We start from the raw sequence: 9,815 nt of genomic DNA on the forward strand, positions 1-9,815 counted from the left end.
GGAAGGAAGGGAGGGAGGGAGGGAGGAGAAGGAAGGGAAGGGGAAAAGAGGGAATAAAGAAGGATTACTGTTTTAGAAGACACAGGTGAAATGTGAATGAAATCAGAGATGGGGTAAAGCCTGGGAGGGTCTGTTAAGTCTTTACAGCAGACGGTGCATTTAGATTCGGTCCTGAAGGTTGCATAGGAGTTTTACTAAGGTAGTGGGAAGAAAGGATACTCTAGGGGAGTGGATCACAGGCCCTTTCTACTCCTCATCCACTTTGGGGCCAGCCCTATCCATCAGGCGTCTTCGGAGCCTAGCTTCCAATTTCTGTTTCTGTCTCTGGCCAGTCCATTCATGGTAGGATCTGAAATCCAGGCTGAGATTTTCTTCTAACCCCAACTAAGCCCTCTTGCTTTTTTTTTTTTTTTTTTTTTTTTTTTTTTTTTTTTTTTTTTTTTTTTTTTGCAGGGGGTGGGTAGGGGACAGCGTCTTACTTTATCTCCCAGGCTGGAGTGCAGTGGTGCAATCTCGGCTCACTGCAACCTCCGCCTCCTGGGTTCAACTGACTCTTCTGTCTCAGCCTCCCGAGTAGCTGGGACTATAGGTGTGCACCACCATGCCCGGCTAATTTTTGTATTTTTAGTAGAGATGGGTTTTTGCCATGTTAGCCAGGCTGGTCTAGAACTCCTGACCTCAGGTGATCCACCCACCTTGGCCTCCCAAAGTGCTGGGATTACAGGCGTGAGCCACTGAGTTCGGGCCCTCCTGCTTCTTTGGGTCCCATCCTATGAGTTTGTTCAACTAGGGGATGGGGACATTGTGGTCTGAATTCTACTGGCGCCCAGGTCCTGTGAGACCCCACTCAACCAGGGCCCTAGCAGACCCCCTGCCACCACTTTGCCTTTGCCACATCTACCTGCCCTTCCCTCAACAGCAAACCCTTCTTCTGTCTCCCCTCATATAAACCAGCTCACAGTTCCCGCTGCTCCCTACTCTTCCCCTCCCTCCACTCACTCTCCTTAGCCCTAACCTTTGCTTTCAACTCAACCATGTCACTTCCTCCCAGAAGCCTTCCCTGATGTCTGTGGCTGGTTTAGGGCCTTTACGCTGAGCTGCCTGTAGTCTCGCCATCATAGCACACATTTGTGGGTCTCTTTGATTCATGTCTGTTTCACTATACAGTGAGCCTATCCTGTCCACAGAGGTATCCACAGCATTAGCACGGGGCCAGTACATAGTAGGTGCTCAGGAACGAAGGAGGAGGCTTAGTCCAGCCCTCCAGGAAAGATGAGAAAACCAGCTGAGAAGCTGGGCCCAGCAGGGTCAGGTCTCCCGTCTGCTGCCTCCAGGGGGAGCCCCCCATTCGGCCTCCCCTCTCCCCTCTACCTGCTGAACCTGGCACTGGAGTTGGGTAGGAGTGGGGGAGTGGGAGTTGGTGGTAGGAGCTGCAGATAGAATCCCCCAGGGAGGCAGAGGCGAGAACACTGAGCTCCCAGATCTCCAGAAGAGATAGAGCTGGCAGGGAAGGAGGCGTATGAAGCTCACATCTGGTTCCACCCACCCAGGCTGTGGCTCCCATGGGCAGCACCGCCCTCCCTGCCCCAGGACTAACCCCTGCCCCCCTCTTCCCTCCTCCCCACACTCTCTGCCTTCCTAGGGAGGCATAGGGCCCCTTCCAGGGCTGCAGAGTTAGCCCCAGATTTGTGTGTGTGCATACAGCTCAGTTATATGTGCTGTGTGCACATCAGAAACTAACTCCTGAGAGCTGACATCGAACCCCACTTTGAGACCTGAGGCCAATTTGCTGTTGTGTTAAATGTACTGAGCCCCCGCTCACCCCGGACAAACGGACGGCACCTGGGCCTCTCACCTCCCAGGTGGAATGGAGTTCCAGGTTTGATCTTGTTGGGATAGAAAGATTAAGGAAAGCGGTCAGTAGCAGTGGCTCACTCCTGTAATCCCAGCACACTAGGCGGCCGAGGCGGGTGGATCACTTGTCAAGAGTTGGAGACCAGTCCGGCCGACATGGTGAAACCCCATCTCTACTAAATACAAAAAATTATCTGGGTGTGGTGGCAGACACCTACAATCCCAGCTACTAGGGAGGCTGAGGCAGGACAATCACTTGAACCCGGGAGGCAGTGGTTGCAGTGAGCGGAGATCGCACTACTGCACTCCAGCCTGGGCAACAAGAGTGAAACTCCGTCTCAAAAAAAAGAAGGAAAGAATCAGGGAGAAGATAGCTCTACGGTGGAGATTTATTGAGAGTAAACCTGAGAAGGGCTCTGGCCGGCAGGGTCTGGAGCAAGCTACTCTTACAACCTGAGGTTTTTTAAAGAGTAGGGTGGAGGAAGTGCGCTTTGAAAGAAGATCCTATTGGGAAGGAGTTGGGGAAAGGCTGGCTAGTTATGACTACTGGGGACTTTGTTAGGCTCTGTTGCAGTTAGGGCCTATGCCCTGTTGAAGCTATGGGCGGGGCTGACATTTTCAGACATGGAAACTTGATACTTTAAGATGGTGGAGGCTGGGCCCAGTGGCTCATGCCTGTAATCCCAGCACTTTGGGAGATCAAGGTGGGCGGATCACCTGAGGTCGGGAGTTGCAGACCAGCCTGACCAACATGGAGAAACCCCGTCTCTACTAAAAATACAAAATTAGCCGGGCGTGGTGGTTTGTGCCTGTAATCCCAGCTACTCGGGAGGCTGAGACAGGAGAATCGCTTGAACCCAGAAGGTGGAGGTTGAGGTGAGCAGAGATTGCGCCACTGCACTCTAGCCTGGGCAACAAGAGTGAAACTCCATCTCAAAAAAAAAAAAAAAAAAAAAAAAAAAAAGATGGTGGAGTCTCGTTAAGATGGCAGCAGTCTTGTCCTATCAGTCCAGACTCTATGGTGAGATAGGGAGATGGGCTGGCGTGATTTTTCTGGCTACTTCCTGTTGAAAGGGGGCCATGAGATTGCTGGTTTAGGATTGACTGGAGGAGTGGCACCGTCTTCAGGTGTTACTGGGAGGCAGCTGTGAGATGGCTGAGATCCTGTTGGTAAGGAACATTGAACCAGGAACTGATTTGGTTTTCTTGTTGCTCCCTCATTCTTTGAGCTCTTTCCTTAAGTTTTGGACGGCATCCCTTACCAAGCCTGGCTGGTTGAGATAGAAGCAGCTTTCTTCCCCTGGAGAGAGGCAGAGACCTCCCTTCTCTGTTGTAAGGAGGTCGAGTCCTCTCTGGTTTTGGAGGACTACTCCCACTAGGGAGTCTAGCTGGTCTTGAATTCTTACAAGGCCCTTGGCTATGTATTCTGAGGATTCTTATAGGTCTGTGGAGAGAGCCTTAAAATATGAGAGTGAAGTGGCTAATCCCCCAGCTCTTAAACCAGTGCCTGAGCTGATGCCCAGAACAGCCAATAAGGCAATGTCTGTTGGCATGCTGTGTGGAAGGCACCGGCAGGGATGGGTTGGGGGAATTATTCCGAAGACTGGAGAAAGGGGGGCCAGAGTACAGGTGCCTGTCCAATTGGTTGGGAGGCGGAGGTAAGTGTTGGTGCCACGCAGGAAAAACAAGCCTGCTTCGGAAATGCAGGTAGAGATATGAAGGGAAAAAAGGTGGATTAAGGGCCTTTGGTTGGTTGTGGTGGGTTCCTGGCTCCAAACAGACAGCGTAGACAGCGTAGACGCAATCTGATGATTGTGAAGATGTGTTTGGAGTCGACCTTTGAACATTTGATGCGATCTGAAGTGGCACCAGTTATCGATAGCCACGGATAGAGATGTGTGTTGGAGACAGAGCGATTAAAGGAGGTAGCTGTGACTGCTGGGGGCGCTGTAAAGCGAACTGGTTGGAGGAACAACCCGTTAGCCTGTGGTGAAACTTGGTATTCAACCTGGTTAGTTTGATGGTCTGTGGGGTGCTGGATAGAAATGGTTTTGTTACATTCTCCTGAAGTGAGGGATCCTACGGAAGACGTGCCCTGTATGGCTGAAAAGCAGCGTGGAGCCCGTTGAAGGAGACGAATATGAAGAGTAAAGGGTCCTTCAATAGAGGGGGCGGGGGGAGCATATTTTGTGTTTTGTTTTTGAGACGGGGTCTCGCTCTGTCGCCCAGACTGGAGTGTAGTGATGCCATCTTGGCACACTGCAACCTCTGCCTCCCGGGTTCAAGCAATTCTCCTGCCTCAGCCCCCTGAGTAGCTGGGATTACAGGTGTGCACCACCACGTCCAGCTAAAATTTCGTATTTTTAGTAGAGATGGGGTTTCACCATGTTGGTCAGGCTGCTCCTGAACTCCCGACCTCAAACCATCTGCCCATCTCGTCTCCCAAAGTGTTGGGATTACAGGCATGAGCCACAGCGCCTGGCCATGGGCATATTTTGTTACAGACTTATAATATGTTTGGAACAGTTTGTTGGCTTGGTTAGCAAATTGGGTAGGGTAATTGCCAAGTAGAGTGTCTGCCCTTTCAAAGAAGGAAGACCGCTTTTGGAGTTTATAAGTCAGGAACGTTTTTTGAGTTAACGTTGTAGGGAGAAGAGCCAGTAGGGCTGTAGGTGCCCACAATGAGGAGTGCGATAGGCACATCCAACAGTTATGGGCACAGGAAGTATTAGCTTGCACCAGCGGGAACTGAGTGAGATTCAAAGAATGTTCCAGAGGCTTAGCGATGAGGAGTGACTTGATGCGGGCTGAAGATCCCATTGTAGTGAGGAAAAGTAAACTTAGGGGAGAAGGAACATCAGCAGAAGGAAAAGAAAGTTATTTGGGTGGGGGAGAGATCCTAGGAGGTACCTTGAAGCCATAAGTCCCACAGAAGGTTAAAGATTTGATTAGGGGAAACTAGAGGCTCCTCGTGAGGGGACAAGGTAACATCTAAGCTAAGGAGCGTGAGGAAGAGGCAAAAATTGTGGGGACAGAGCAACATAGAAGATTGATAGGCTTTTATTTATTTTTATATTTGAGATGGAGTCTGTCTCTGTCACCAGGCTGGAGTGCAGTGGCCCGATATCAGCTCACCGCAACCTCCATCTCCCGGGTTCAAGCAATTCTCCTGTCTCAGCCCCCTGAGTAGCTGAGATTACAGGCGCGGACCACCATGACCGGCTAAGTTTTGTATTTTTAGTAGAGATGGGGTTTCACCATGTTGGTCAGGCTGGTCTCGAGCTCCTGATCTCGTGATCCACCTGCCTCGGCCTCCCAAAGTGTTGGGATTACAGGCATGAGCCACCGCGCCCAGGTGATAGGCTTTTAATAGAGAGGTTTAGGTGGAAGTTTCTTCTTTGGGAATCCTGGTTAGGCAGACAGATGTAGGCCCCGTGGAAACACAGGAAAAGATTGAGAGGGTTTTACTCTGAGTTGGTGGGGGGCTGGATGGTTTTTTGAGGGATCAGGGGTGGAACCGATTAGGAATTCCCTTGAGCTTAGTGGCCATGGGGTAGCCAGAATAATCTAATAAGGGCCGTCCCGCTTGGGTTAAGAGGGTTGCCGGGGATTTCTCTTGGGGTTTGGAGAACGTAGTCTCCCTGATGGAGAGAGGGGTCATCTGTGCTTGGGAGTGGTTGGGGTAAGGTGTGGTTCACATATTTCCAAAGGAAACTGCGGACTGCCTGTAGGAGCGGAGTAATGAGGGAATCGGGGGGTGAAGGGGTGTTTTGAGATGGCGTAAAAGAGGCCAGAGGTCTCCTGGACATGAATTAAATGCGCTAATCATTAGGGGTTTTCGAGGGAGAGCCCTAATTTTGAGAAGGACGAAGGGCAATAAGGTGGTCCAGTCTTTGTGGGTTTGTAAGGAGAATTTTGTGAGAGTATTTTTTAGAATGCCATTCATCCTTTCTACCTTCCCAGAAGATGGAGGTCAGTAAGGAATATGGAATTTCTAGGTAATATGAAGGGCTTTTGTAAGATTTGGGGAGTCTGGGCCTGGTGGCTCATGCCTGTAATCCCAGCACTTTGGGAGACCAAGGCGGGTGGATCACCTGAGGTCAGGAGTTCAAGACCAGCCCGGCCAACATGGTGAAACCCCCTTCTCTATTAAAAATACAAAAAATTATCTGGGCATGGTTGTGGGCACCTGTAATCCCACCTACTCAAGAGGTTGAGGCAGCAGAATTGCTTGAACCCGGGAGGCAGAGGTTGCAGTGAGCTGAGATGGCGCCATTGCACTCCCACCTGGGCAACAAGAGCAAACCTCGGTCTCAAATATATATATATATATTTGAGGTGATTTGGGTGGTGAATTCGAGACCGTTACCAGATTGCAATGAAGAGGGGACCCTGAATCTGGGGACGATTTCTGTAAGTAGTTTGGCGGCCACAGTAGAGGCTCTTTGACTGGTGGTAGGGAAAACCTCAACACATCCTGAAAAGGCATTTACTAACACAAGGAGAAAACGGAGCCTCCTCACAGGGGGCATATGGGTGAAGTTAACCTGCCAATCTTGTCCTGGCAGATGTCCTCGGGTTTGATGGGTTGGAAAAAAGGGGGTTTTAAATTTGATTGAGGGGAGACCTTTTGACATATGGGGCATTGTTGAGAAATGGTTTAAGCTGTGCTTTTATTTCTGGGGTCTTGTAGATGTGGATGTCCAGGAGTTGTTGGATAGAGAACTGACTGGCATGAAATTGTCATGAATGTCCTGGAGGATGGCATTCCTATCTGCTTCTGGGAGGACCAGCTTATTACTGATGAAGCAACAGGGAGCTTAAAAAAGTGCCCAGGCCGCAGTGGCTCACGCCTGTAATGTGGCTGAGGCAAGCGGATCGGATCACCTGAGGTCAGGAGTTCGAGACCAGCCTGCCCAACATGGCAAAACCCCATCTCTACTAAAAGTACAAAACGTTAGCCGGGCATGGTGCTGGGCACCTGTAATCCCAGCTACTCGGGAGGCTGAGGCAGGAGAATTGCTTGAACCCAGGAGGCGGAGGCTGCAATGGGCTGAGATCATGCCACTGCACTCCAGCCTGGGCGACAAGAGTGAGGCTCCATCTCAAAAAAAAAAAAGTGCCCCAGCAGCAACCAATTATTGCGTTTGTTGAAGCGGGTAAAAGAGAGGGTTGTCCCGGGTTAAAGGAAAAATATACTGGCCTCACGCCTGTAATCCCAGCACTTTGGGAGGCTGAGGCGGGCAGATCACCTGAGGTCAGGAGATTGAGACCAGCCTGGCCAACATAGTGAAACCCCCTCTCTACTAAAAATACAAAAAATTAGTTGGGCGCGGTGGCGGGCGCCTGTAGTCCCAGCTACTCGGGAGGCTGAGGCAGGAGAATCGCTTGAACCCGGGAGGCAGAGGGTTGCAGTGAGCCAAGATCGCCCCACTGCATTCCAGCCTGGGCAACAGAGGACAGAGCGAGACTCCATCTCAAAAAAAAAAAAAAAAAAAAAAAAAAGATATTGGGGAATTTCTTGATTTGCTGAGACCATTCTGGCTCATTTGTCAGCCTTGCGATTTCCTAAGGAAATATGACCCTCATTTGACTGGTGTTGCCTGCAGTGAATTATTGCCACATTTTGGGAGCAAGGCAGCCTGTAACAAATGGTGAATGAGCTTTCCATTAACAAACGGGGTTCACTTTGTGGTGAGGAAACTGCATTCACTCCAAATTTGGGCACTGGAATGAATGATGTCCTATGCATATTTGGAGTCAGCGTAAATATTGACCTGTTTTCCTGCTGCTAGGGTTAGGGCCCTGGTTATGGCTATTAGCTCTGCCTGCTGGGAAGATGTGCCTGCCAGTAAGGTAGAGGCTTCTATGACTCTTCAGGGAGGGAGGACGGGGATGTCATCACTGTATCCTTCCATGATAGCATACCCTACTGAGAAAGGAGGAGCTCTGGACACACTGCTGTCTAGAAACCAGCCTGGAGCTCCCTTTATAGGTGTGTTGGTTAAATGATGGAACATGATAAGGGAGTCATCAGTGATATTGGTGCAGGAGTGCAGGGATGACTCTAAGAAGGGTGTTGAGGGTAAAAGGGTGGTGGGGTTAGGAGGGGAGCATCTGGGCTGGGCGGGGTGGCTCAAGCCTGTAATCCCAGCACTTTGGGAGGCTGAGACAGGTGGATCACGAGGTCAGGAGATCGAGACCATCCTGGCTAACACGGTGAAACCCTGTGTCTACTAAAAATAATACAAAAAACTAACCGGGCGAGGTAGTGGCGCCTGTAGTCCCAGCTACTCGGGAGGCTGAGGCAGGAGAATGGCATAAACCCAGGAAGCGGAGCTTGCAGCGAGCTGAGATCCGGCCACTGCACTCCAGCCTGGGCGACAGAGCGAGACTCCGTCTCAAAAAAAAAAAAAAAAAAAAAAAAAGGAGGGGAGCATCTGTGGAGGGAGAGAAAGGATTGGAGAATGGTTGAGTGCTGGGTCTGGATGCAGGAAGGGGATACTGTTTGAAGTGCCCTGTGGCTGAGTGTATCTTGCAAGTCATGTGATGAATAAACTTGCCGGGGTTTATAGAAGGTGAACTTTTGTGCCTCTGGGATAATTAAAGAGGCTGTGGCTAAAATTTTCAGGCAAAGAGGCCAACTTTTATAGATAAGGCCTAGCTGCTTGGAGAAGTATGCAACAGGTTGAAGAGAATCCCCTGTGGACTGGGCCAAAAGGCCTAACGCTCGGTTTTGGGAGCTGTGTAAGTATAAATGGAAAGGTCAGCTGGGGTTAAGGAGACCCAAAGCAGGGGCCCGGGTTAGAGCTTCTTTTAGGTGGGACAAAGCATGATGAAGTTCAGGGGTAGGGACAATAAGCTCAGCAAGGTTTCCCTTTGAGGCCTCCTATAATGACTTGGCAATAACTACAAAATTGGCAATCTATAGCTGGAAATACCCGATGAGTCCCAAGAAAGACAGACAGTCTCTTTTGGTATGAGGGAATGGGATGCTCTGGACCATCTGCTTGTGTGTTGAGGGAATTTCCCAAGTGGCACGGGTAATCATGAGGCCCAGGTATGAAACTTTGGAGGAAGCTAATTGGGCCTTTTTTTTTTTTTTTTGGACACCTGGTAGCTGTACTGGGTGAGGGAGTTTAAAAGGGTGACAGTATGCTGAATAGAGAGTTCCTCTGAAGGGGAACAGAGCAGCAGGTCATCTACACAGTGAAGGAGGATGCGAGGTGTTAGGCAAAGCTTAGAGAGGTCTGCTTGAAGGGCTTGTCGAAAAAAGTTGGGGGACTGTATCTGAAACCCAGGGGGAGGACAGTCCATGCGAGCTGTTGGGAAATGTTGGTATCTGGATCCATCCAGGTAAAAGCAAACAGGTTTTGGGAGGAAGGGTGTAGAGGTATAGCGAAAAAGGCATCTTTAAGGTCTAGTACTGAAAAATGGCTGGTATGAGGGGTGATTTTGGAGAGGAGTGTATAGGGATTAGGAATGACTGGGTGTGTAGGGATGACAGCAGAATTGATTTGATGAAGGTCCTGGACAAGCCGGTAGGACCTGTCCAGTTTCCGGATGGGGAGAATAGGGGTGTTATGAGGGGAATGGGTTGGAATGAGGATGTTGGCAGTTAACAGTTGGGAGACGATGGGCGTGAGTCCCCAAAGCTTCTCAGGGCTGAGGGAATACTGTCAGACTGTAATCTAATGAGAAGGATCCTTTAATGAAATTTTAATGGGGAGTGGTGGGCCGCCACGATTGGATAATTTGTGTCCCAAACAATAGGATTTGTTTGAGTGAGAATGCTAAGGTCAGGTGTTGGCTCCTTATCTTCCGGTAGGGAGAATTTTGGTTCCTGGCATAAAAGTAAGTGAGGATGGCTTTGGCCAAGAGCCCAAAGGTGGAGGAAGCCACTCATTTGTACAACAGGTCTCTACTTAGAAGAGGCACAGGGCAATGTGGGATTAACAGGA

This window comes from Chlorocebus sabaeus, chromosome 12, assembly GCF_047675955.1.
Source record: "Chlorocebus sabaeus isolate Y175 chromosome 12, mChlSab1.0.hap1, whole genome shotgun sequence".
Taxonomy (NCBI): domain Eukaryota; kingdom Metazoa; phylum Chordata; class Mammalia; order Primates; family Cercopithecidae; genus Chlorocebus; species Chlorocebus sabaeus.